Raw genomic sequence first — 27694 nt, forward strand, 5'->3', positions numbered from 1 at the left:
CATGTTGGCCAGGATGTAACTTCATAGCCAAATGCCCAGATGTTTACCCAGAGGCTTATTTTTCTCCCCATTTAAATTAAAAAAATACCAGTTCCTTAGAGTGGTAGAAATCAGGACTGAACTGACCTTTCTGATATTTTCCCAGTGGGCTGCAGGCTAGGGGGCTGCTTTCATGGCAGGATGGACTACCATGACCCAACAAGGCCTCAATGGCTTTATTCTAGCCCCTCCTGCAGGGGTGGGCTGGTTTGAACATTTTTGCTAAGAGTGATTATTGTTACTTGCCAGCTCAAAGCGTTAAACTGCCCTCTACCATTGTGGACTCTGCTAAATCCCTTGGAATAACCCTAGATGGCAGCTTGAACATGCGTGGCCATATCAACTCAATGGCCAAAACTGCCAGATTTAACTTGAGCTACCTAAGAAACCTGAAACCTTTCCTTGACACTCCCGACCTAAAAATGGCAATCCAGGCGCTAGTCATCTCTAGACTAGAATATGGTTGCTCTACCCTCGCAGGTCTACCCAGGAACTCCTTGGCCACATTGAAAGCCTACCTCAACGCCGCCGCTAGACTCCTAACAGGTTCAAAGAAATTAGACCACATCTCTCCCCACCTTAAAGCTCTGAACTGGCCTTCCCTCGAGGCAAGAATCCAACTTAAGCTGGCTTGCATTACTCATAAGGCTCTATACTCCAATTCCCCTGCATTTCTCGCCCAGAAACTCCTGATCCTCCAGAGACCTTTTGCTCCAACCAGCACGCCTGCAGAAAAAAAAACCCGTACAATAGGGCCTTCTCTGGAGCCGCTCCAAGAATATGGAACTCCCCCGTGGGTGACTCTGCCGGCGGCCGGGATGGAGGAGCACACACTGAATCTGCGGCGGGCCTCCAACAACGCCAGTTGGACCAAATCCTGCAGGCCATAGCGGACACAAGAGCAGCATTGCAGACTGACATTGCGCAGGTGCCTACAGATTTGGGACTGCTTCGGGCGGACCACAGGAATTTGGCAGACAGGGTCAAGCAGACGGAGGACACGTTGGAACTGGTGGCCCCGGCGCAGAAAGCATCGGAGGCCCAGACGGCGGACCTTCTGCGGAGGGTGCAGCTCCTGGAGAAGAGGGCCGAGGATGCGGAAGGGTGTAACCGCTGCAACAACATTCGAGTGGTGGGTCTGCCCGAGAAGATTGAAGGGGGGGACATGCTGAACTATCTGGAGACCTGGCTGAAGGAGGCGGTGGCACCGGGGGGGCTCACGCAGTTTTACACCTTGGAGCGAGCACATAGGGTTCTGGCTCGCCCCCCGGATCCGGGCCGGCCCCCCAGACCAGTGGTGGCACGCCTGTTGCACTACAGGGACCGCGATATTATCCTTCAGAAGGCTAGAACCATGGGCCCCTACCAAGTGGAGAATGTTTCAGTCTCTATCTACCCCGATTACCCCATGGAAGTCCAGCGCATGAGCTCCTCATTCCAGGCGGTGAAGAAGGTACTACGGGACGAGGGCTTGCAGTATTCCTTGTTGTTCCCGGCCCGCCTCCGAATTGTGCTGAACGGTAAGACATTCTTCTTCACTGACCCCGCGGCAGTCTGGAGTTGGTTGGAATCATTCCGGACTGGAGCTGAGGCGCATGCAGACGGCGGTGAGCCATCGGGGACCCCGACGAGGGCCCGTCGCAGCCGGTGCACCAGGACACGGACAGCAGGGGTCAGGTCTCCGGGGGCGTCCCAAACGGTGCTGGAGCAGCGGGAGGCACTGCGGGCCGTCTCCGTGATCTTGGGGGCCGCGGCCTCCAGGCCCAGTGAAGATTCGGGGTCATGGAAGGGTTCTGAGACTTCCCTCTCCGATGACACTGGGAAGGACGTGGAGCTGCTGCCTGACGTTACTCCAGGGACGGCGGATGAGCTGTTGGACGCTTGATGTTTCAGGGTATCGCCGGAGTACCGTAAGGGGGACGTGGGCAGGGCGGGAGATGATTGGGGAGGGAGGCCTGGCCTAGCTCTGTGATGCAGGGGGAGCGGTCAGTAATTGGCGGCGGATCGCGGGCGGGGACTGTTGGAGGGCTCTGGAGCCGGGAGTGAGGGGTCTGAGGGGCAAGGAACACCGGGGTAGGATTCATAGAGACTGGGCATGGATGCACAGAAGGGGACTGTCGACAAGCCCGTCTGGCGCTGAGCCATCACCTCACCCTCACGGACGTTGTGAGACCCTGGTGGCTACCAGAGTGTTTTTTTTTTCTTGGGGTGGTATTTGGATGGGTAACTGCGGTTTAGCACCTGTTCTGGGTAAGGGGGGGGAGTTCGGGGAGTTGGGTAGTTACATGGTTTCCGGGGGATGTCAGTGTGCCTAGGAGGGTCAGGATAGGGCGGTTGGTTGGGAGTTGGGATGGCGACCCCCCCTGAATTGAGATTTCTGACCTGGAATGTGAGGGGGCTCACCTCTATGGTGAAGAGACATAAAGTCCATGCCTACTTGGTGCGGAGAGGGGTCCAGGTGGCCTTCCTCCAAGAAACCCACTTAGATCGAGAGGAGGGGAAGGCAGTACATCGGCGCTGGAGGGGCCAATTGTTCTATACTACCTTTTCGAAGTTTGCCCGGGGGGCTCTGATTTGGGTGAGGGCGGGGGTCCCTTTCCAGCCATTGACGACCCTAGTGGACCCGGAAGGAAGGTTTGTAGCATTGCAGGGGCGACTGGACGGGAGGGATATGGCATTATGCAGTGTGTACGCACCTAATATAGATCAGGCCGCCTTTTTCTCTAGATTGTCGGGGCAGCTAGCATCATATTTGACGGGAACGGTGGTGATGGGAGGGGACTTTAATTCAGTGATTGATGTTGATTTGGATAGGTCCCACCCGTCCCTTGCACAGTCAGTGATTCGTCGGGTGGCCAGCAGTAGACGGACTTGGCAGGAAACCTGGGGGTTGGTGGACACCTGGCGGACCCATGATCCGACAGATAGGGATTATTCCTTCTACTCAGCCCCCCATGAGTTGTATGTCCGATTGGATAGTATGCTGTGTTCACCGGATGCCCAGACTTCGATGCGGCATAGTGAATACCTGGCAAAAACCATCTCTGATCATAACCCCTGCATGGGGATGCTGCAATGGTCCAGGCAACGGCAGGTGATCCCTACTTGGCGTCTAAACCCCTTGCTGCTGGAGGATCAGGTGTTCCGGGCGGAGGTTAGTGGCTGCGTAGAGCAGTACTTTGGGAACAACTCGGACACGGCGTCGAGTCGGGCGATGACTACCTTACCCGGGCGCACGCGGAGAGAGATAAGGTGGCGATCCCTCCTGGCATGGTTGGCGACCCCGACAGCCTGAGGCACCCCAATACTCTCCCTGGTTGAGGCAGGGGGAACTCCGGTCTACACTCAGGCCGGGATAAATAAGCTGTTCTCTAACTATTATACAGAATTGCACGATAGCACCATGCAGGGGGAACCTGAAGGCCTGGATGACTTTCTATTGGCGGCTCGGCTCCCCCGTTTGGACCCGGAGCACGGGAAAGACCTCGGGGATGCCATATCACTGAGCGAGATTCGCGCAGCCATTAAACACATGGCCAGGCGAAAGACCCCAGGGGCGGATGGCCTGCCTGTCGAGTTTTATGCGGCGTACACGGAGTTGCTGGCTCCGCAGTTGCAGGTCATTTACAGTGAGGCATGGCGAGTTATATCCGCCTCCGCCCGGGAGGCGATAGTGGTACCCTTGCTGAAACCCGGAGGGGATGCTGGGGCCCGCACGGCATACCGTCCGCTCTCCATGCTGACGGTGGACAACAAAATCTTGAGCAAAATATTGGCATCACGCCTGTTGACCCATATGACCGCCTTGGTTCATCCAGATCAGGCGGGCTTTATTCCCCGGCGTAACACGGCCACCTCAGTTCGACGTTTGCTGCGGGTGATGGAGGTGGGCCGGGCCGCATACCCAGAGGCCTTCACGCTCTCGGTCGACATAGAAAAGGCCTTTGACAGTGTAGAGTGGCCATATCTCTATCAAGTGTTGCAGGCATTTGGTCTGGGGGACGGCTTTGTACGCTGGACCACCTTGCTCTACAATGATGCCACGGCCCGCGTGAGGACGGGGGCGACCATATCAGCCCCCTACCGAGTGCGGAGGGGAACGAGGCAGGGCTGCTCGCTATCCCCATTGTTGTTCGCCCTAGCCATTGAGCCCTTGGCGGCGCATGCCCGACTGGGGCGCTCTTACGTTGGAGTACAACTGCTGATGTTCTTAGCAGATACAGCTGGCGCGCTACGCGGAGCAGTCGCCTTATTGGAGGTTTTTGGTCGCCTGTCCGGGCTCTAGGTAAATTGGGGCAAGACATGCTTGTTCCCGTTGTTGCCGGGTGGACAAGCTCCCCAGTCGCTGGGAGAGATACGATGGGAGGGTAGCTGCCTGTGCTATTTGGGGGTTAATATCTATCACACCCAGCCGGATTTGCTGGAGGGGAATGTTGGCAGAGCCATTCGAGGCTTGCGCGGTAGCATAGGTTTTTGGAGTACGCTCCCACTTTAGTGCGCTGGGAGGGTGGCGCTACTGAAGATGGTGGTGTTACCCCACCTCTTATACTTTTTTCGCACCCTGCCCATATGGATACCAGCATCGCTTTTCGAGCGCCTTCGAGCACTGTCTACGGGCTTTATTTGGGGCTCGGGAAGGCGGCGGGTGGCTTTGACCACATTGCGGCGGCCGAGAGCGGAGGGGGCCTGGCGGTCCCGGACTTTGAATGGTACTATCTGGCGGCACAACTCCAATGGCTCACACAGGCGGTGGCTAGGGAGTATAGAGGCCCGGAGGGCCCGCAGGGCAGGTTGATCCTGCGTCATGTGCTCGCCTTCATGGTCCTTCAGCAGCGGATGGACCTTGCCCTACTTACTCTAGAGGAACCGGTGCCAGAAGAGGGCCGCCATAACTCACCCTTATGCCCCGGAGATCCCCCTGGGTATGTGTACGGCGCTCCCGCACGGGGGCGATTGGTCGGGACTAGCCACTTGGGAGGAGCTGGGCATCCAAGTAGTGGGTGATTTATTCAGAGAAGGGGTGTTGTTGCCCTTCCAAGACTTGCAGGACTCTTATGGGCTTCCGCGGGGGGACTATTTACTTCACGCAGCCCTTGTAGCGGGCCTCCAGAGACCTTGGAATATGGGGCTCTCGGAGCCGCCGATCGCCGCGGGCTGCCAATATGTAGTGATGGCGGCGGGGACGTCCAAGGCCATTACCTGCCTCTACCGCAGACTGTCGACGGAATGCCTGCGACCCCTAGACGCGTTGAGGGATAAGTGGGAAGTGGACCTCGAGAAACCCATCCCCGAGTCGACATGGTCCACACTGGTGCGGCGGGCCTGGAAGGGGGCGTGCAATGCCCGGTTTCAGCTGGTTCAGTTTTTTACGCTACACAGGGCTTATCTGATGCCGGTTAAGATATCGCAATATTTTGGGGGCGTTCACTCTCAGTGCCCGCGGTGTGGGGGGGATGGGGCTGATTTTCGTCATATGTTCTGGTCATGCGCGCAGTTGGGTGACTACTGGGAAGATGTTATAGATTGCTTGAATCGGGTGACGGATCGCTCTATAGCACCGGAGATGGGGGCCTGCCTGCTGCTTTGGTTTCCCCACACCCGCCGAACGAAGATTACCAGTAAGTTCTATGACTTAGGGTTGATCATGGCCAAGAGGGAACTGACTATGCATTGGAAAACACGAGCGGGGCCTAGTTTTTTGAGGTGGAGGACGGCGTTTGCGAGATGGGCAGGTGCAGAGGGCACTCTCCGGTTGCAATTAGCCCTTCGGAGGGATGATGAAAAGGCACTAGCGACGGCCTGAGCTTGGGAGGCGCTGGTGGTGGAACTTCAGGGGCTGATGTCCGATGTAGGCGGAGAAGAGAGCACCTCTGATCGACAAGAGGAAGCGGTGAGAGGGGAGTAGGCAGGGGGCCTGGGTGAGGACTGGACGCATACAGCGTGGGTCGACATGGGGGAGGCCCGAGTCGCCAGGGAAGGTTGAGCACCCGTACACGATTCATAGTAATGAGGGGGGCGCGTCAGGAAGGAGGTAGACAGAGGGCGGCACACTGACATGGGGGGGCGGGAGGGAGAGGGAGGGGGGGCTTCACACGGGAAGGGTGACTTTTCTCCTGCATACTTGGGGGCAATGCTGAATGTAAAAGATTACTTTGGAGGGGGGGGGCTGTTGGGAACTGTACTGAGTTGTTGGTACGAAAACAATAAAAAAATGTTTTATAAAAAAAAAAAAAAAGAATATGGAACTGTTGGAAAACCACTCCCACACTAGAAGGGGTGGTGGTGGTCTTCCGGACACACTGTGGTAGCTTGGCTCGAGTGGTCAGGAATCAGGCTCCGTGCTAAGCATACAACATACCCAAACAATAACCATGCGTGCATCCGTTCCAAAAACGACTCTACACCGTAAAAATTATGAAAATAACTTTCTTTATCTTCTTTTTCTCTTAGTTGCTGATTGGGGAAAATAAATAACAATCACAATATACAAACTTTTTTTTAGAAAGTGCAGGTCAAATAAATACTGGCTTAATGATTCAATAAATAGGGGTGATCATAAATACTGAAGGCATAAATAAAAGTGCAATACAGACAGGCAATTAAATATTCTGAGGCAATAAATACTGTAACCAATAAATATTGTGCATCAATAAATACTGTGGACCAATAATTACAGTGGAACAATAAATAGGTTAAATACAATAAATACAGTGCCCCTAATAAATACTTAAAAGCTGACAGTGACACTCATGGAATCAGATCACTTTTGATTCCTAAGGGCTGATTTGGCCCAGGCACAGCTTGTGGGGATGTGGAAGGCTTGGGGGTGTCTACTCCCTGGTTTAGACAAGGCTGAGGCCTAAACTGAGGTAGGTCAAGGGGGGAATACCAGAGACCTGGCTCTCTCCCTCCACACAACTTCTCTAGATTAGTCCCAGTTCACCCCTGGCACAGTCAGGTTGGTTCCAGCACCTCCCTAGCCCCTTAGAGCAGTCTCTCAGGTCTCCACAGGGCCTTAGGCGCCCTCTACTCCACTTACTGCCCTTTTTCTGATGCTCCGACGCCGCTGGAGTCGGGTCGATGCCGTGAGGCGGTTCCAGCTCGATGTCGGCGGCCTCGGCACAATGTCAGTTCTTTGACGACGCCGGCAGGCGGCTCCGGTCTCGATGTCAGCGGCCTCGGTTCGATCTCGGCCTCCGATTCGATGGCGTCGGGCAGTCTTACTCGATGTCGACTTCGGGCGGCTCCGGTCCGATGGCGACCTCGGCTTCGATGACGTCGGCCGGCCTTGCCTCGATGTCGACTTCCGGCGGCTCCGGAGTGCGATCCTCGCTCCCGACCTCCGGTGCTCCTCACAGGTTTCCGGCGACTCCGGAGTGCGACCTCCACTCCCGACCTCCGGCACGATTCTCACAGGTTCCGGCGACTCCGGAGTGCGATCCTCACTCCCGACCTCCGTTACCCTTCACCTCGGTCTCCGACGACTCCGGAGGGCGGACTTCACTCCTCCGATGACGCCGCTCACTCGACCTCGGGTGACTTCCTCCTCAACCTCTGGTATTCCTCACGACCTCTGACGGCGCCCTCTCTCGACCTCTGGCGGCTCCGGGTACGACGTCTGCTTTTTCAGTCAGCGCCGCTTCTCCACCTCGGGCTCCAGGTCTTAGGCTACTCGACGTCGGACTTCAGGGAAACCAGCTTCCAGGTCAGGATCTTGCTGTTTTCTTATTTCTAAGGCCTGTTCCTGCTGTCCAGGTCCTCAGGATGGTTTTTCTGACTTCTTCCCACACAGGGCTCTAGGCTGGGCTCCGTCAGGAGGGACTAGTATCAAGGGTGGGTTTATGGACCCCACTCCAGGCACAAGTTTCCACCCCTGCTGCTTCACTCCTTCCTCCTTCACGTTTTTGCTGCTCACTCCTCACCAGTCAGGTGCCAACTGCCAGCTCCAACTGCCAACTCTCTCTCTTAGCTTCCCAACATTCTAAACCGCCTCCAACTGTCACAGGGTTCTGGAATGTTCTGGAAGGTGCTGGTAGGTTCCAGTGGATGCTGGTGATGTCACAGGTGGCCACCATTTTGTGCTTCAGGCCCTCAGACAGAAGTTTCAGGGGTAGCTAAAATGGCTCCCTGAATCTGCAGCAACACGAAAAAGTCTGGTGGTTCCCAAAAAGGAAAAATACCAACAGGGTTTGAGGCAAAAGTGGGACAAAATAAATAATGATGAGGAGGGACCACCCAAAGGGCTGACAGGTCTAACACGCGTCCCCCCCAGCTGAAAGTGGGGAGAGCTACCCAACCCCTTGGGAGTTCTCATCACTAAGGCGGAAATACCTTGAGAGACCGTCTGCATTGGCGTGGTCCACTCCAGGCCGATGTTCCACCTGAAAGTCCATACCCTGTAGGGAAATAGACCACCTCAACAACTTGGGATTCTCCCCCTTCATTTGCATCAGCCAACGAAGGGGTCTGTGGTCGGTCTGAACCAGGAAGTGCGAGCAAAACAGGTATGGCCGCAACTTCTTCAGAGCCCATACCACTGCAAAGGCTTCACGCTCTATTGCACTCCACTTCTGTTCCCTGGGAAGTAGTCTCCGGGATAGGAAGACCACGGGTTGATCCAGACCCTCTTCGTTGAGTTGCGATAACACTGCCCCAATGCCATTTTCTGATGCATCTGTCTGGACAATGAACTCCTTGGAAAAGTCTGGGGCCCTTAAGACCGGGGCCTCGCACATGGCTTTCTTCAATCTCTCAAAGGCTTGCTGACAAGCCTCCGTCCAGACTACCCGTCGAGGTTGTTTCTTGGACGTGAGCTCCGTGAGGGGGGCTACGATGGTACCGTACCCCTTCACGAAGCGGCGGTAGTATCCCGTGAGGCCCAAAAATGCTCGGACCTCAGTCTGTGTCTTGGGGGGTTCCCAGGCCATGATGGCCTCGATCTTCGCCTGGAGGGGTTGCACCGCTCCCCTACCCACCAAGTGTCCAAGGTACACTACCGACCCCTGCCCGATATGGCATTTGCTGGCCTTGATCGTCAATCCAGCTTGTCTCAGGGCCTGGAGAACAGCTTGCAGGTGACGCAAGTGATCCTCCCAGCTGTTACTGAAGACGGCTATGTCATCCAGATAAGCAGCAGAGAAACTCTCCATTCCGGTGAGGATCTGGTTTACCAGGCGCTGAAACGTGGCAGGTGCGTTCTTGAGCCCAAAGGGCATCACACAGAACTGGTGGTGGCCATTGGGCGTGGAGAAGGCCGACCTTTCCCTTGCTCCATCAGTCAAAGAGATCTGCCAGTACCCTGAAGTAAGGTCAAAGGTACTTAGATATTGGGCAGCTCCCAGCCGGTCAATCAATTCATCCGCCCTAGGGATCGGATGAGCATCAGTTTTGGTCACTGAATTCAGTCCCCGATAGTCCACACAGAACCTCAGTTCTGGTTGGGCACCCGGTGGTGCAGCTTTTGGTACTAACACCACCGGACTAGACCAGGGGCTGCTAGAAGGTTCAATCACTCCTAGCTCCAGCATCTTAGTGACTTCACTATGAATGCTGGCCTTCACCCTGTCTGACATCCGGTAGATCTTGGACTTCACAGGTGGGCTGTCTCCTGTGTCCACGTCATGGACGCACAGGTGAGTCCTACCCGGGACAAGGGAGAACAACGAGGAGTACTGCCCCAGGACCTGGCGACAGTCCTCCTGCTGTTCAGGAGTTAGAGATGGGGAGAGAATCACTCCCTCCACCGACCCATCCTTCTCTTGAGACGCAAACAGATCAGGGAGAGGCTCGCTTTCCACGTCCTCTCCTCCGTCAGTCACCATCATCAAGATGACTTCGGGCCTCTCGTGGTGGGGTTTGAGGCGGTTGGCATGTAGCACCCGCAGGGGCTGACGAGGGGTCTTCAGGTCCACCAAGTAGGTAGCCTTACCCTTCTTCTCCAACACCTCAAAGGGTCCTGACCAGCGATCCTGGAGGGCACTAAGCTCTCCCGGTTCGATCACCCACACCTTCTGGCCAGGCTCCAACTCCACCGGGTGAGCGTTGTGGTCATACCACGCCTTCATCACTGCTTGGCTGGCTTCCAAGTTGTCAGAAGCTTGCTTCCACAACTTAGCCATTTGGCTCCGGAAGGCCAGCATGTAGCTCACCACATCCTGGGGAAGCTTTCTGGGAGTTCTTTCCCATCCGTCTCTCACCAGGTTGAGAGGTCCACGTACAGGGTGCCCATACAGAAGCTCAAAGGGGCTGAAGCCCACTCCCTTCTGTGGCACTTCCCTGTAGGAAAAAAGTAAACAGGGTAGGAGGACGTCCCATTTCCTCCGCAGGCTTTCAGGCAGACTTCTGATCATGCCTTTCAAGGTTTTGTTAAACCTCTCCACCAGACCATTGGTCTGGGGGTGGTAAGGAGTGGTGAACCGGTATGTCACTCCACACTCCTTCCACATCGCCCGCATATACGCTGACATGAAGTTGGTCCCCCTGTCGGACACAACTTCCTTGGGAAAACCCACTCGGGTAAAGATTCCCATCAGGGCCCTTGCCACAACAGGTGCTGTTATGGTCCTCAGAGGTATTGCCTCTGGGTACCGTGTGGCATGATCCACCAGAACCAGGATAAACCTGTGACCAGCTGTAGTCGGTGGATCTAACGGACCCACAATGTCGATGCCCACCCTTTCAAAGGGGGTGCTAACGACAGGAAGTGGTTCCAGGGGAGCTTTCAGCTTCACCCCTGTTTTCCCACTGGCTTGGCAAGACACACATGTCCGGCAGTAGGTATCGGACGACACTTTCATCTGAGGCCAATAAAAGTGTGGGACAAGACGGGCGAAGGTCTTGTCTTGCCCCAGGTGTCCTGCCAATGGTATCTCGTGAGCCAACTCCAGAAGGAAGGCTCGATAACGTTGAGGAACTACCAAGGCTCGTGACGATCCGTGTAGGGGTGCCTTGGGTTCACTGTAGAGGAGGCCATCCTCCCAGTAAACACTGTAGTTCCCTTCAACGTTCCCTGCTGCCTGGGCTTCGGCCTGTCGCCTTAGCCCCTCAAGGGTAGGGCACTCCCTCTGGCCCTGGCAGAATTCCTCCCTGGACGGGCCTCCCTCCACGTGCCACTCGGCCGGGATGGGTAGGTCCTCCAGGTTGGTAACGTCCCCCACCGCAGACTCCTGGTCCACCACCTCCGGTGGCCTATCCGTCCTACGGGGTGGGGACGCCGAGGCAGGCTCCTCCTGTCCTCGGTTCTTCCCTTGACTGGCAGCTGGCTGGGCCTTTGTTCCAGGCTCCAGCCGAAATGAACTCCCTCTTCGGGTAGTCGCGGACCTTGTGCTAACACAGGCCCAGTCAGGTGTACCCAGCATCTCGGTGTGAGTCCGGTATTCCACCTCCTTCCAAGCGTTGTGCTCCATGTCATTCCCCAGCAGACAATCGACTGGCACGGCAGGGCTTACGGCAACTCGAAGTGAACCTGCAACCCCCCCCCATTCAAAGGGAACCTCGGCCACTGGATAGTGGCCTGTTCTGCCGTCAGCCATCGCGGCTGGGTGGAGTACATCGGGAATTACCTGCTCTGGAGACACCAGTTGGCTACGCACCATAGTCATACTGGCTCCTGTGTCTCTCAGAGCCTCCCCTCTTTGGCCGTTGATGGTGACCCATTGCCCATACTTTGCGGTATTTGCGGGCACCTGGATCTTAGGAACCATCTCCCGTTCTCCCAGGGACACTAAAGTGACACCCGCCCACTCCCTTCCCTTAGTTAAGGGCATCTCCTCCCCGAGCACTACACTAGCTACTCCGGGGGTCTTTCCTCCAGTGGGAGGGGGTGGTCGTTTCAAGCACTTCGGATCTCCTTTATAGTGTCCAACGCCACCGCACTCATAGCAATGGACAACCCTTGGCTGCTGACTCTGACCAGGATTAGGGTTTCTGGGCGGGTTAGCCTTAGGGGTGAATCCTGTTCCCTTCCCTTGGAAGTTATTTTGGGGGCCTTTGGAGAACTCCTTTTTCTTTTCCCCTCCCTCTTTCTTCTGGGGGGCGCCCTGTCCGGCCTTTTGAGTATCCCCTCCAGTCCCCCTTGTGGACACCCGGGTACTAGCCCAAATGTCCGCCTCCTCAGCAAGCTTCCGGGGACTGGTCAGCTTGCTATCCACCAGGTGTTGCCGCAGTTCAGGGAAACATTTCTCGAGCAGGTGTTCCTTCAGTACCAGGTCAAACAACCCCTCGTAGTTCCTCACTTCACTGCCCTGAATCCAACCTTCCATTGCCTTCTTTGCATAGTCCAGGAAGTCCACCCAATTCTGCGTGCCCAGTTTGTGACTACCCCTGAACTTCTGTCTGTACTTTTCAGGTGTTAGTCCAAACTTCCTTATGAGCGCCAGTTTCATGGTGGGGTAGTGGGTCTGCTCATCCTCTTCGAGGGCCAATAAAGCATCCCTACCAGCTGGAGGCATGTACTTGTACAATCCCCCTCCCCAGTACTTCTCTGGAACCCCATGGGCCCTCAACGAGACCTCATAGGCCGCTAGCCACTTGGCGATATCGTCGCCCACTCCATAGCTAGCTACTATGTCCTTTGGCAGGTATGGTTTAGGTTCCCTGGTGATCTCTTGGGTTTGGCTGCCACCATTAGGAACAGGTTGTGCCCCGATTCTCAAGATCTGAAGATCTATTTCTTTCAGTCGTAATTCATGGGCCATCCTCTGCTCCTCCTTCTCCTTTTCCAGCCTTGCTAAGTCCCATGTGAGCTGTCTTTTCTCCCTCCGGTCTGTTAGCTCCACTTCAGACAAGCCACCGCTAGAGGCACTGCTGCCCTTCCTAGAAATGGTTCTGGGCCCTGCTGACAGGTTCCCCACCTCCGGTTGGTACATCTCAGCCCCCTCAGGGTCAGGCTCTCCATCCCTGTCTTCCTCCTCAGCCTTGCTTTCTCGGCGTGCCTCCCCCCAAGCCCTTAAGCTGGTTTGGAGTGCACCCTTCTTTGCTCCTGGGGGACAGTACACCCCCTCTCGCTGGCAAAACTCCCTGAGTTGGGCCACAGTGTACGTTTCTAGATTTTCTAGTACAAACTCCATCTTGCCCACTCAGGTTAGAGGACAGGTTTTTGTGCAGTAACTATGCAGGGGGGTACCTTTAATAATACCTCCTCCCACCACCAGAGTAAATTTGGAAAAAACAAAAACCCACAATTAGGAAGGCCGCTCTTGAGAAAACTCCCGGTGTAGGCCTATGGACTACCCACAGTTATTGTTGAGTATGCGTAGGCACAGCTCTATCCCACCACTGAACACCAATTTATGTTGGAAAACCACTCCCACACTAGAAGGGGTGGTGGTGGTCTTCCGGACACACTGTGGTAGCTTGGCTCGAGTGGTCAGGAATCAGGCTCCGTGCTAAGCATACAACATACCCAAACAATAACCATGCGTGCATCCGTTCCAAAAACGACTCTACACCGTAAAAATTATGAAAATAACTTTCTTTATCTTCTTTTTCTCTTAGTTGCTGATTGGAGAAAATAAATAACAATCACAATATACAAACTTTTTTTAGAAAGTGCAGGTCAAATAAATACTGGCTTAATGATTCAATAAATAGGGGTGATCATAAATACTGAAGGCATAAATAAAAGTGCAATACAGACAGGCAATTAAATATTCTGAGGCAATAAATACTGTAACCAATAAATATTGTGCATCAATAAATACTGTGGACCAATAATTACAGTGGAACAATAAATAGGTTAAATACAATAAATATAGTGCCCCTAATAAATACTTAAAAGCTGACAGTGACACTCATGGAATCAGATCACTTTTGATTCCTAAGGGCTGATTTGGCCCAGGCACAGCTTGTGGGGATGTGGAAGGCTTGGGGGTGTCTACTCCCTGGTTTGGACAAGGCTGAGGCCTAAACTGAGGTAGGTCAAGGGGGGAATACCAGAGACCTGGCTCTCTCCCTCCACACAACTTCTCTAGATTAGTCCCAGTTCACCCCTGGCACAGTCAGGTTGGTTCCAGCACCTCCCTAGCCCCTTAGAGCAGTCTCTCAGGTCTCCACAGGGCCTTAGGCGCCCTCTACTCCACTTACTGCCCTTTTTCTGATGCTCCGACGCCGCTGGAGTCGGGTCGATGCCGTGAGGCGGTTCCAGCTCGATGTCGGCGGCCTCGGCACAATGTCAGTTCTTTGACGACGCCGGCAGGCGGCTCCGGTCTCGATGTCAGCGGCCTCGGTTCAATCTCGGCCTCCGATTCGATGGCGTCGGGCAGTCTTACTCGATGTCGACTTCGGGCGGCTCCGGTCCGATGGCGACCTCGGCTTCGATGACGTCGGCCGGCCTTGCCTCGATGTCGAATTCCGGCGGCTCCGGAGTGCGATCCTCGCTCCCGACCTCCGGTGCTCCTCACAGGTTTCCGGCGACTCCGGAGTGCGACCTCCACTCCCGACCTCCGGCACGATTCTCACAGGTTCCGGCGACTCCGGAGTGCGATCCTCACTCCCGACCTCCGTTACCCTTCACCTCGGTCTCCGACGACTCCGGAGGGCGGACTTCACTCCTCCGATGACGCCGCTCACTCGACCTCGGGTGACTTCCTCCTCGACCTCTGGTATTCCTCACGACCTCTGACGGCGCCCTCTCTCGACCTCTGGCGGCTCCGGGTACGACGTCTGCTTTTTCAGTCAGCGCCGCTTCTCCACCTCGGGCTCCAGGTCTTAGGCTACTCGACGTCGGACTTCAGGGAAACCAGCTTCCAGGTCAGGATCTTGCTGTTTTCTTGTTTCTAAGGCCTGTTCCTGCTGTCCAGGTCCTCAGGGTGGTTTTTCTGACTTCTTCCCACACAGGGCTCTAGGCTGGGCTCCGTCAGGAGGGACTAGTATCAAGGGTGGGTTTATGGACCCCACTCCAGGCACAAGTTTCCACCCCTGCTGCTTCACTCCTTCCTCCTTCACGTTTTTGCTGCTCACTCCTCACCAGTCAGGTGCCAACTGCCAGCTCCAACTGCCAACTCTCTCTCTTAGCTTCCCAACATTCTAAACCGCCTCCAACTGTCACAGGGTTCTGGAATGTTCTGGAAGGTGCTGGTAGGTTCCAGTGGATGCTGGTGATGTCACAGGTGGCCACCATTTTGTGCTTCAGGCCCTCAGACAGAAGTTTCAGGGGTAGCTAAAATGGCTCCCTGAATCTGCAGCAACACGAAAAAGTCTGGTGGTTCCCAAAAAGGAAAAATACCAACAGGGTTTGAGGCAAAAGTGGGACAAAATAAATAATGATGAGGAGGGACCACCCAAAGGGCTGACAGGTCTAACAGGAACTCACTCCCGCCCGCCATCGGAAGACTTTCGACTTTGGCACGCTTTAAAAAGGAGGCCAAAACTTTCCTAATGGGCAAACTCCTCTCCTAACGTTCGCATTACAATCACCGCAGCATCTCTATCCCACCTACCATTACACCATTATCCGTGATTTTTTTCCGGGTGATACCTACCAGGCACTTCTGGGTATCCCTCCCGGGATCTGGGACCGCTTGTTTTCTTGTATAATGTATCTACCTGTTTTTATCCCTAATGTATCCGGGATTTGTGACTGCTTGTTTTTCTTGTATAATGTATCTACCTGTTTTTATTCCAATTGTATCCACCCCACCTAAGCCTTTTGTATACCACCTGTTCAATCCTGTAAAGCGCTCTGATACCCTCTAGGGTCTGGTTTGCGCTCTATAAAACTCTAATAATCAATAAATAAAATAAATAAAAAATAAAATGAGCACAGCTCAATATGTTTCCATGAAACGCGGTCACAGTGGTGCATACAGGTGATGTTGCCAAGTGTCAAGGCTTGTTTCAGCACCATGGGGTCACAGCTTCCTCTGACATTGAAATAGTAGTAATGAAAGTTGAATCTGTTGATCCTCTGGCACTATGTCAAAGCATAGGTTAAGAATATGTCCATGCACCACTTGCAGAAACGTCGCTATCTGCAGCACGTTAGGAAACTACTAGCTGTACTGTCTACAGCTTATACATACAAAAACATGCATTTTCCAAGTTAATGTATGCACTAAAAGCAGTTCAGTTTCTCCAAAATCTGCTCATGGACCTCTTTGCATGGCCCATGGGCACTGAACATGTTAATGATCTTCTGTGAGAAGGGATTCAGCTCCTAGAGGCATGCTTTTTAGATAGCACGATGTATAACTAAGAATAGTAGTGTTGGGAGTAGTTTTATGGAAGGAGACTGGTTGTGGAGAAATCTGTTTACACTATGATATTTGTTGCCAAAAAGCTGATAATTGAGCTTTTAGAATAAAAAGTTCTATCCAGCTATGAAGGAAGGCGACTGGAATCATGGAGGTGCTACTTGCCCTGGACTGAGACACTGATCAAATTTAATCTGTTTAACTGCTGCCCGATATGCAGTGAACACCTAGCTAAAGCCATATGACACGAGCCATGCTTCCAAAAAGGGTGTAGAAATAGGTCCCAGTGTTCCTTGGTCCTTTCAGGTGTCCACAAGAGAATATTAAGTGGCTTATCATGGCCCAAGTGTGTCATAATAGCACCATCAAGCACAGAAAATTGCTTAAAGGTAGGGGCTGTATTTATAATGTTTGATACCAGAGGGTGCATTCGGAATAAAAGTGCAGCAAAATCCAGTGTTTTCCAGTTTCTACTGAAATACAAATATTACCTTTGTTGGTGTTTTAGCAGTTATAATTGGTTTTAACTGGAAATCCTAATCAAATAGAAAAGGACTACCAAGGGCTTTTGTATTAGAGAGGTTTCTGTAAGAGGGAACTTATGACATTCTACCACCAGAAACTAAATGTTACAAACAGTACAAATACATCAAGGAAAAAGTGATCTGAAATTTTGGGCTGACTCTTGAAAAGTATGGGAGAAAATACAGGGACAGCCAGTCTCTGCAGAACTGTGTAGCGTGTACTGAAGCCATTAAATGGTTTTGGAAATGGCAGCAGCATTATAACTTATCAGGATTTGTAAACTTGATTCCACATCTTGTGTAATTGCTTGGCAAATATGCATCTGCAAACCAGACTTTTTGCTTTGCTGACACGAGTGGGAAGGATAATGCTACTATCACCAGAGAGAGCAGCTGTTTGACTCTTACTGAATGTCAGTGAGCTGAAAACTTTACAAATTGGCAGCTGTTGACACTAAAGTGCAGTCACTCATGTAGGGAAAGTTCAATCGACTGCTATGCTGCAATGGATAGTTGAGAGTCCAATCAGTATTTCAGAGTAATTCTGTCACACTGGCCCTGAAATTGTGCTCCATGGATTACAGTAGACTGTTGGTTATGGCCCTTAGTAGGTAGCTCAAGGGAACCAAGAGGAAGAATAAGGAAAGCTCTGCCACAACTCAGTAAGTGCCTGCTCCTATCAGAAAGAACGCTGTTTCAGAGGACATTCAGACATCTGTTCCAGAGGGAGTAGGTGAGCTTGCTGAGATGCTGGCTGCAGAAGGCTATATTCAGTCACATTTTTGTAGGTTGCCAGTACAAGAGATTCACAGCTCACCCCATTCAAAAATGGAGTCATGCTATGTCTTCGTAGACAAGGAACCCATAATATTTAGGTTATATGCCATAGAACAAGTAAAGGAGTACCTCAACCCTCCATTTGAATGGAATAAATCTAGAGGCTGTCCATGTTTTGTCTTAATAGGTGATGGGAGAACAAAATGCCAGATTTCAGTGCTCCGTCCATCATCTCCTTGTGTTTGCTTTGTTTGCCCTTAAGTGGCAGGGTATGCCCAGATGTGGGTCCCTTGCTCACTTTGCCACTTGATTCAAGCTAACCTGGCTGATGAGTGGTGTTACCCCGAAACCTGTCCCAGGATACTTGTTTCTGGTCCATGGAAGACCTGGCTGGGCAGTTCGGGCTGGACTGTTCCCATGAGGCACAGGGTCAAGCCTGGTTTGCATATAGCTGGATCTGAACTGGGGTGGCAAAGTGAGCTACAGAACGATAATGGATTGAACCCAGATCTGTGATTGGGGATGAGTGTCTGAAAAGTTTCAGTGCTCCGTCCATCATCTCCTTGTGTTTGCTAGATACTGCCTTGGAGATTGAAACTGATGTTAAGTACTGAATGCTGCTCCTCTTAATAAAGCTATTGTACATAAAATGTGAAACTCACTATTACTGCCAATATATAGAGTTCAACATGCTTCATTTAGTAGAAACATTTTGCTTTAAAAAGTCCCAATATATGAATCTCTGTACACTGCATAATTAGGTTGAGAGATATGGAAGATCCTTTTTTTTGCTTGGCGATGAATAGGCATTTGGCTCAATTGAATGGAAATTTCTGTTTTTGAGTTCTGGAGCACATTGAGATAGGCCTGGCGTTCTGGACCTGGATAGCATTACTATTCAAGGAGCCCACAAGAGTGGTCAGGATTGAGTACTCTCCCAGACCATAGGGCTAAAAAGGGGGGTGGAGGCAGGTATGCTCATATCTCCACTATTTTCTGCTTTAGCTATTGAGCGGTGGGAACTGAAATATGTTCCAATCTCCATATATATGCAGATAAAATCCTGGTGTATACTGTGAATCTCCTACAGACCATACCAGAATTTTAATAGATATATCGGGAGAATTCTAGATACAAGATTTATTAGACCAATACTTAAGCTGAGTTACTTGGGCTTCGAATCACCTGTTCCCTGTTCTCCGGGTGCACTCAGACGGGTTCAGGTGTCTAGGCATGGGGAATAGCCAGGGACCAGGCAAACGTTTTCACTCCTAGCTAAGAGGTTGTGGTGGTCATTTTCCAATAAGATAAAAACGCTAACATAACCTGCTGCTTTCTCTGCTTTGGAGGGCTGCAATTTTTAAAATGATATAACTTGCAAATTTTCTGAATGCCTTTCTTTAACACTTCATATGTCGTCCATGAAACCTACTTTGAAAGGATAGAAAGGTAATTGAAGTTGTTGTTATGGGGACCACATGTATTGCACCGAAAGTCCAGTATAGGACGGTATATGATTGAAGTGTAGGTTTCCCCAGTATTAGTCTGTACTATTTGGCATCCTAGCCCCACATTCTTACTACCTGGGTGCATTTTTCGACTGTGGACTTCGGGTCTGTGGAGAAGGGTAGAAAGGTATTTCGGCACTACATCAAAAGGGAGAAGTAGAACTCACCAACTTTCCCAAATTTCACAGTGCCATGATAGCAATCACTTGGAGGGGTAGATTAATGAAGGAGACCCCATTGTGGGCAGGCAATGTACTAAATGAGGTAGCTGATTTAGGAACTGGAATCTCATAGGTATAACGGGGTTAGATGACGTGCTGGGGTGAGTGACATCAAAGCATTTGAACAGTTAAAATTAGAATATGTATCAACTTCCAATCAAAAATTCCTGCATTTACAATTGCGATTTGCCGGAATTATATATTGCCCTAGCTGGACTGAGCTGCCAGAGGCTAACTCCCTAGAGAGCCCTGGTAAAATTCCTGGGAGAAGAGATTATTTCAGCAATCTATAAATCCCTTGAGCACAATGCCCTGGATGGCTCGATCTGACTTCAAAACAAATGGGAGGAAGACATTGACTCACCCTAAGAGGCCAAGTGGGAGCCATTAGGGGTGCACCCCAGGGAAGTCGCCATCTTACTGACCAGACGCTAATCCAATTCAAAATTCACAGAACATACTGTAATAGAAGCAGTTTAAATAAAATAACCGTACTCAGAGGCGCGGCGCTGTCTTTTGAACGTGTGGGGCCCTACAGACTACGATGCTGCGCAGACTCAATGGGTGACCCTTGGTAATATGGTGGCCAAGCGGGATATTGCACGATTGTGGGGATCCCCTGGCCCGCCCACACTGGATGCATGGAAGGATAATATGGACTGGTGCATGTTTCGGGAGAAAACAGTGTATTGTGCACGGGGGAGGCCCAAGAAATGGCATAAGGTGTGGGGGGGTTGGAACCAGTATAGGGGGTACATCTGCCTGCCTCCTGCCACTGACCCACCAGAGGAGCACCTTTCCCCCTAGCCCCACTTCTGACTTGAGTTTTGCTGATGAAATCTGATAGAAAGTTAGTGCCTCTGCCTCTCCCTCCCCTCCACACTTGAGGGCTGATCTGATGGTGGATATGGGGCCGCCTCATCGGTGGGAACTGACGCGAACACATGATGTGTATTGCCTTGCTTGTTATGTTTTACTTTAAAAATTGAAACCTTCTTTCTCTCCTGCTTGACAGCTATAGAAGACTACACATGTTGATTGACGAGCTGCCGAACCTCCGGGTTGTCGGCTGAATAGCTGTGTATCTGAAATATCCGAATAAAGGTTTTTAAAAAAAAATAAATAAAATAAAATAAAATAAAATAACCGTGGTCGCGGATGGCAGGCAAAACAGAAGATGGCACCTTCCTACATGTGAAATGGGCTCTGGGAGAAAGGCAGAGCTTTCTAATGTGCTGGAGAATGCGGTTCCTTTAACTCTGCAATTTATGATTTTGGGAGTTCCCGAATTATACTGACATGGCGCGATGGGTATGTTACCTCATATAATGCGTATTCAGTATGACCTATATTTACAATGCATGACTCTTTGCAATGGATGCCTTTACAACACAAATCTTAGGTAATAAAGTAGGTGTAAGGAAATTAAAATTGGTGGCTTAGGGGGGAAGGAGGTGACACCAAAATTAAAGAGTTTGGGGGAAAAGGTAAAAATAAAAATTGGGAGTTTTGTGAAATGAAAATAGTGACTTTTGGGGTTGCAACATTATACTACATAGTTAAAACTACATTTTAAAAACTTGCAAGTAACATAGCTTACGAAATAGTGTAAATTTAAAAACAAATTGAAATAATAATTTCCGATTGGCAACAAGCTCGAGAAAGTCCTTAATGCCTCCATCACCATGTCCTCCTTCTCTGAGGACAGGAAAGATGCCAATGTGAGTTCCCCTCCTAAAGAAACAATCCGCTGACCCAGCAGAAACAAAAAACGAGCAGTCCATCTCCCTGCGCCCCTTACTGTCGAAGGCTCTCGAAAAGCCAAACAACCTGCAACTAACCAAAAACCTGGAACACACCAACCTCCTGGACCCCTCCCAATCCTGATTCAGAGCCAACCACAGCACCAAGACAGCCTTGATCGCAGCGACTGACAACATCAGGGCCCTCATGGACTGCAGCGAAACAGCAGCCCTCATCCTCCTGGACGTGTCTGCCGCCTTCAACACCGTCATCCTGATCAATAGACTCCACCACATTGGAATCCAGGAGACACCCTCAAATGGATCACCTCATATCTCATCGGAAGGACCCAGAGCAGCCACCTTCCACCATTTTCCTCAAAACCCAAGATCATCATCTGCGGCGTCCCACAAGGCTCTTCCTCCAGCCCCACCCTCTTCAACACACGTACATGACCCCCCCCCCCAGCCAACATTCTCAGATCGCACGGTCTCAATATCATATATTCCGATGACACCCAGCTCATCCTCTCACTGTCGGAAGACCCCTCCACCACCAGAGCCAACTTCCACAAATGTATGAGGACTGTTGCCAACTGGATGAAGGACAACTGTCCCAAGCTCAATATGGACAGGACAGAAGTCTTTATTTTTGGAAATAACCTATTGCCACAGAACGGTGCATGGTGGCCTGCTGAACTATGCCCGTCCTTCGCCCCGAGATACTACACCCACAACCTCAGCATTATATTGACTGCAAGTTATCTATGCAAAAACAGGTAAACGCATTCTCATCCACCTGCTTCCACATCCTACACATGCCCAAAAGATTTCTAGGAGGCTCCCAATCAACGCCAGAAGGACAGTCACTCAGGCCCTCATCACTAGGGAACACCCTCCACATAGGAATCACCACACGCCTCTTGAAGAGACTACAGACAATAGAAAGCTCAGTGGCAAGACACATCCTCAACCTCCCCAGACAGACCCACTTCATTCCACACCTCATGAAGCTATTCTGACTCCCGATCCAGAAGAGATGCCAGCTCAAGATGTTAACCCACGCTTCCAAAGCCCTACACAACGAAGAGCCAGCATACATCAACAAACTAATGACCTTCCACCAACCGACCAGACACCTGCAATCCGCCTCCCTCTTTCTCACAGACCCCTCCAGATTCACTGAGCCAACAATGGAGAACTCTCCTGGCAGCCAAAGCCGAGAATGACCTTCGCCTGCACCTTTGGACATCCTCATCCCTACAAAAATTCAGGAAAGAATCAAGCCCTGGCTGCTTGAATGAGCAGAGCTGTGTGAGAGCAGCAAGCAACTCCAGTGCCTTGAGACCCTCACGGGTGATTTGCTGCACTTTATAAATCTTGATTGATTGATTAAGAGAGACTTTCATTTCTAATTTACCAGTTTTATTCATGCCAAAGGAAAATCACACAGTGATGTTTAAAATTAATTTCTTACTCTGTAAATATAGTTGTAATTTAATTTAAAAAAATTATGAATCTTATATAAATATTACAAAATCAATCAGTTTTTTTCCCCATTTATCTACAGGGGTTGCCATGGTTTCCCATTGGTTCTTACGGTCGAAAAATGTGCTTTTTGTGCTTTCACAGTCGCTAAGGAAAGACGTTCAAGAATGGTAAGAATATTTTTAGAATTACATTACTAAACACTGTATTGAGTAACTTTTATTTAGGTAACTTATAAGGGAAATTAGTATGTTATTGGAAAGTAAGTGTAATTTTTGTGTTTAACTTTGACGTCCTTGTGCAAGTTGTCGGAGTTGTTGCATTATGGACATGTATTTTATTAATATTATTATTTTTTAAGACCGTAAGTCTTACAGAAATATTTTCTGTTTAGTTTTTAGGTTTTTTTTTTAAATGACTGTTTTAGAGAAGATTTTACTTTAATGTTTATTACAATGAAAGACATATTTTGATGTTTTGGTGAAGATGACAAAATTACACCTGGTATAAAACCCTCCCTTTCATTTGGTTGCCATAATGGGAGTCTTTGTTTTTGGACTAGATTTTTGACTCCTTGCTAAAAAAAAAAGTTTTGCAGTTTTTAAAGAATTTAAATTTACATGAACTTTTCGATCGGGCATAAAAACAAATCATTGGTTGATCTTTTTGGGGAAAGTGTGGAACGTAGGATTTTTTTGTTTTTTGTTTTTAAATAAAAGCAAATGATAAAGTTTTTTATGGTTTATGATATAGTTTGTCAAATACTTCTATGGATATATTGAGTATTTGTGGGATGTATATTTAAAATCACACAGTTACTCGAAGAAAAAACGATATCTCCAGGTAAGAACCAAAACTAACAGTGTTCTTGCTTAAGAGTATGTATTAACTTATTAGATACAAGAATAACTAATTCTTAATTTTTAAAAGAATCAAGAAAGGAGATAAAGTGTGACTTAGAGAAGTGTTAGTTATTAAAAAAAATTGGTAATGTAATAAGCAGGCAATGTTTTCTAGCCTGCTCCCCCTAACCATGGTGAATTGTTTAACTTTTGTAAGGAGTCTCTTATTAATTTCTTTAGGTTTTTTTTTTGGTAGTTCCTGTATGTAGGCTGCTACTACAACATTTTGAAAACATAAACAGTTGTAACCCCTCCCTTCTCACAAAATATTGTTTCACTTTCAAAAATATTAAATTCAGCAATTTGGTTTATCTTTTAAGTTCGACACTTGTCAATCTGCCAAACATTGCATTGTTTTACCGACCCCAAATAAGGGGTCAGCTATTCCAGTGCTGCGGTGTGTTGTGGGAGGCTTATCATACGACAAGAAGACTATATGCTCCCCACTGCATTTCACCCCTAAACCAACTGGCTGGCTAGAAAGGCCAAAACGGTTTGATTATGAGAATGGAATAGCCCTTCAGTATGCTGGTAACCCTTTAAGGAGAGGTGTCAAAGAAGGTAGTAGCCTTTATCCCCTAAAAATGTTTTGGCCACTTTGGCAAATATCCCTTAGGTCTTTTATGGGGAGTGTAGGAATGAGACCATTTATACTTGATGCTGTGTGCCATTTTGGCATTGCTGAGGGGGCAGGAAAGACTCCATCTACCAAGCTGTTTTGCCCCAAGGAAGGAGGGGCTCGCTACCAGCCGCCTCCCGCTGTCGCTCTTGATAAAGCGCTTGAGGAGCCATGCGGCCCGTCCAAGCCAGGACAGGGCCACCCCCCTTAACTCTATTCACAGATGTTGCAATAGTTATCCTTCTCATTTGGGCTCTTTTGAGGTTGACGGATTAAAGGTAACATTGGATCCCCATTCTTTCCCAGATTTTTGGCGAACTGTGTTTTCAAGTTAACACTGGAACATTTTTTGGATCCAGATGACCTGCATTTGGACGTGGAGCTTGAGAATGTGTGCATCATGTTGATCTTCCTTTGAGGCTTGAGGCAAATAGTTTTCTGACACCTGTCTTTTGTCCAGTCCCTTTTTAGGTCGAGCCATGCTGTATTAGGGTATGCGGTGGAAGTCCCGCCCACTCTCCGCCCTTATTTGTAATTAGCTTATGTCATTGCCCTTCGTAAATTCTGGCTTCTGATTTGTACATAGGCTTGTTAGTCCCTCCTTAGTACTGCCTTGTCTTCACTTGTAACCTCCCAGGAGGACTGGCCATTTTACTTCAGTTGTTACACAGTACGCTTTATAAGTTATTGAGTTCTTTTTTCATTAATGCTCTTCCCCTACTCCACCCACGGCATCGGAGCACCCACCCGCTTTGTTTTAAATTGTAATATATTTTATTCAAATCACAGCATGGTCCGCTTCATAGCGGCCACGCTTAATTAATTATTTTATATACGGCACGGTCCGCATTCACTTTAGTGGCCGTGCCTATTTACTTATTTAATTGCCAGTGCAGGCTGCTACAAAGCTTTTGAAAGAACTTTTTTTTTAATATAAACTTTGGGTGAAAGCACCATACGTGCTTTCACTATAATGGTGGCACGACCCTTTGTTTCGACGCTGCTCGTGGTAACCTGAATATGCAAGCAGAGTCCAAAAAAGGGGCGTGTCTACTATTATAGGGATATCGCATTTGCGAGAATTTGAGCTCTTGGCATCAAAAACAACAATGCCTTTTATATATGTGTTCCTTTTAAAAGCACACAGATAAAAGGCATTGTCATTTTCAATGCCAATTGCTTAAACGCTCGCAAATGCGAGACCTATTGCATTGAAAATGCTCTTTATAACAGTGTGAGCAAGTTTGGTCATCTACCTACCATGCCTCCTTTTGTTAAGTGGCACTTCAGTTTTGCTGCTCTATGTTGGCTTTGTGTGTCATGCTGTTTCTGGAGTGAGGTTAAATTGGGGTCTCTTAGTGGTTTAAGGTTCCTCTGGCTCACCGTATTTCGTGCACTAACCCATGGGGAAAAGGAAATCCCTCTTCTCTACACGGTCTGCACCCCCACATGGGGCCCAGGTTTGCCCCTCCACTATCTCCTATTTTACGTCCGTGGTGGGAGCTCTTAACGACAAATATTCTATCTTTCGAAAGAGAATTGGGCTTGAATGGAAATTCTGCCCCATTAGTGATGCCCAGTCATGTTTTAGAGGTGTAGGTCTGTGATAGTGGGGTTATTGAGGAGGCTTCTTCCACCACCTTTGTTTGTCATAAAAGAGTCACCTTAATTGATGTTCATCGTGAATCGTGACCCTAGTATGTCCCCTCCTGACTCTGTCCAGCCTGCAAATAATAAAAAGAAGTGGGATATGGGTACAAATAAAGAGCATTGCGTGAGGAAGAACCATAAGCTAGACAAGGTCCCACTCACCACTGATACCTGGTTGATGACTGGCAAAGAGAATCAACTTACCCTGCCTGAGAGAATTGTTTTTAAAATGGACGGATTGCTATCAAATTTTATGGGTAAAATGGAATCTATTGTGAAGGCTGTAGTTTTCCTGAACAAGAAAATGTCACTGATTGAGTCCAAATTGGAGAAGATCTGTCTCGAGAGTCATACCCATCCCACCTCTACTATAGGGATGGAGCAGGGTAGAGGGCCAGTGAGGCAGCTACCCCTGTCCCCGCCCAGGCCCATTGACCCTCCTTGCTCTATCAAGGCTAAAACAATTCAGCCATCCTTGGAATCTCAAATATCTAGTCAATACCCAGTACCCCCCTGGAGGTACAAGTGAAAGTAGCGGAAAGGAAAGTATTTCCCAAAATAGGCTTACGGACACCCCTAGTAGGTCAATGGGATTCAGATTTAGGCCATATCTGCCACCAGAGTAATTTAGTTGCAAGTCTGACAGGGGTACCCCCGCTTAAAGAGGGTGTTAAGGAATCTGTGTCAGAACTTAGAAATAAAGTTAGTCATTGGTGTAATACTAAGCAAAGGTTTGGGGGACACCATGCTTATTACATCATAAAGGTTAGAAAATGTGAATAACTGGGCCCAAGGAAAAAAAAACGGGAGGTGGACTGCATTATTGTACATTTTGTTAACCTGTATTGGGTTAGGCAGTTTTTAAAACAGGCTGCACAAATTAGTCCCCTCTCACCTGCATTGAAGTTTACCCACTGGGATTTTTTTTTTACCCCCCCAAATGTTTTGATAAGAGTGCCAGTCAGAGAAAAAGTAATTTTTCGGGATTGGCAGGGTGGTCATAATACTGGGTAGAGCCTATTAAGCTCCAGAATAGATTTAGCCCTCTAAATTCCCTTAATTGTAATGATTGACCACATAGCCCTTCTATTTGTGTTTCTCCTAAGCAAGGTCAACATGGGGGCCCTGTTTTTAAGATCCCTTCCATCCATACCTCTTCATTGGATCCTCACTTTAGCATCATGAGTTGGAATGTGGTAGGTTTAGCTAGTAAGTTACTAGATGAAAAGTGGCTGAGTTTCCTAAAGAATATCAACTTGTAGAGCCCTAAGAGACGTTGGATACTGGTATGACTCTTCATCTTAATGGGTAGTTCTTTTTTCATTCCAGCTATCCCGTAGGTGTGTGCTTATCACTTTGATTTCTTCACACATCCCTTGTAAAATGGCCCAATTTCATACAGTCTCTCATTTGCTCTTGGCTTTTACTCTATTGTTTACAACTTCATCTAGTCTTCTAGTTATTAACTTTTATTACACTCATTCCCAGGACACACAGAAGGAACACTTGAAGACACGTAATTATTTCTTGGCTGACTTTTTGGGTGAGCAACGAGTCCCATCAGGTTTGATAGTACTGTGGACGTTTAACATTCATTTATGCTTGGAGTCCTGTACCAGGAATGATGAGTTTTCTATTTTGGGATCTGTCATTTCGAACATAATGGGCCTGTTGAATTCTAGCTCAATATTATAGCTGACAATAATTTACAATTGTTAAATTATTTTAATGACGGCATTAGCCCGGATTTGATTGTTCCTACTTTTGTTGGGCGGGGTTTTAACTCTACTGTGGATAATATCTTGCTTTTCCCCAAATTGACTCACTTCGTTCTTCAGTTTGGGGCTGTCATTTTAGTGATCACAACCCACTGTGTTTGCCCTTTATTTAGGACTTATGGAAGTCTAACAAAATTGTCATGGGGCGGGTGCTCAAGCCGGTTGATCAGGGCCGCTGACTCAAATGGTCCAAAGTAGTGCCCCAAAACCTCATGGCAAATCTTTATTTTTATGTTTTTATAAATCTTTAGTTTAG

General features: G+C 49.3%; 1 long non-coding RNA gene across 1 annotated transcript in view; it reads left to right on the top strand.

Annotated features, from left to right (window-relative positions):
* The first annotated feature begins 22578 nt into the window (after positions 1 to 22578).
* Positions 22579 to 27694, top strand: part of LOC146785295 (uncharacterized) — a 221390-nt gene continuing 216274 nt past the window's right edge. Inside the window, exon 1 of the long non-coding RNA XR_014970617.1 lies at positions 22579 to 22659. This is a non-coding gene — a long non-coding RNA (uncharacterized LOC146785295). The remainder of the gene's footprint in view (positions 22660 to 27694) is intronic.

This window comes from Triturus cristatus, chromosome 11, assembly GCF_964204655.1.
Source record: "Triturus cristatus chromosome 11, aTriCri1.1, whole genome shotgun sequence".
NCBI classification, from domain to species: domain Eukaryota; kingdom Metazoa; phylum Chordata; class Amphibia; order Caudata; family Salamandridae; genus Triturus; species Triturus cristatus.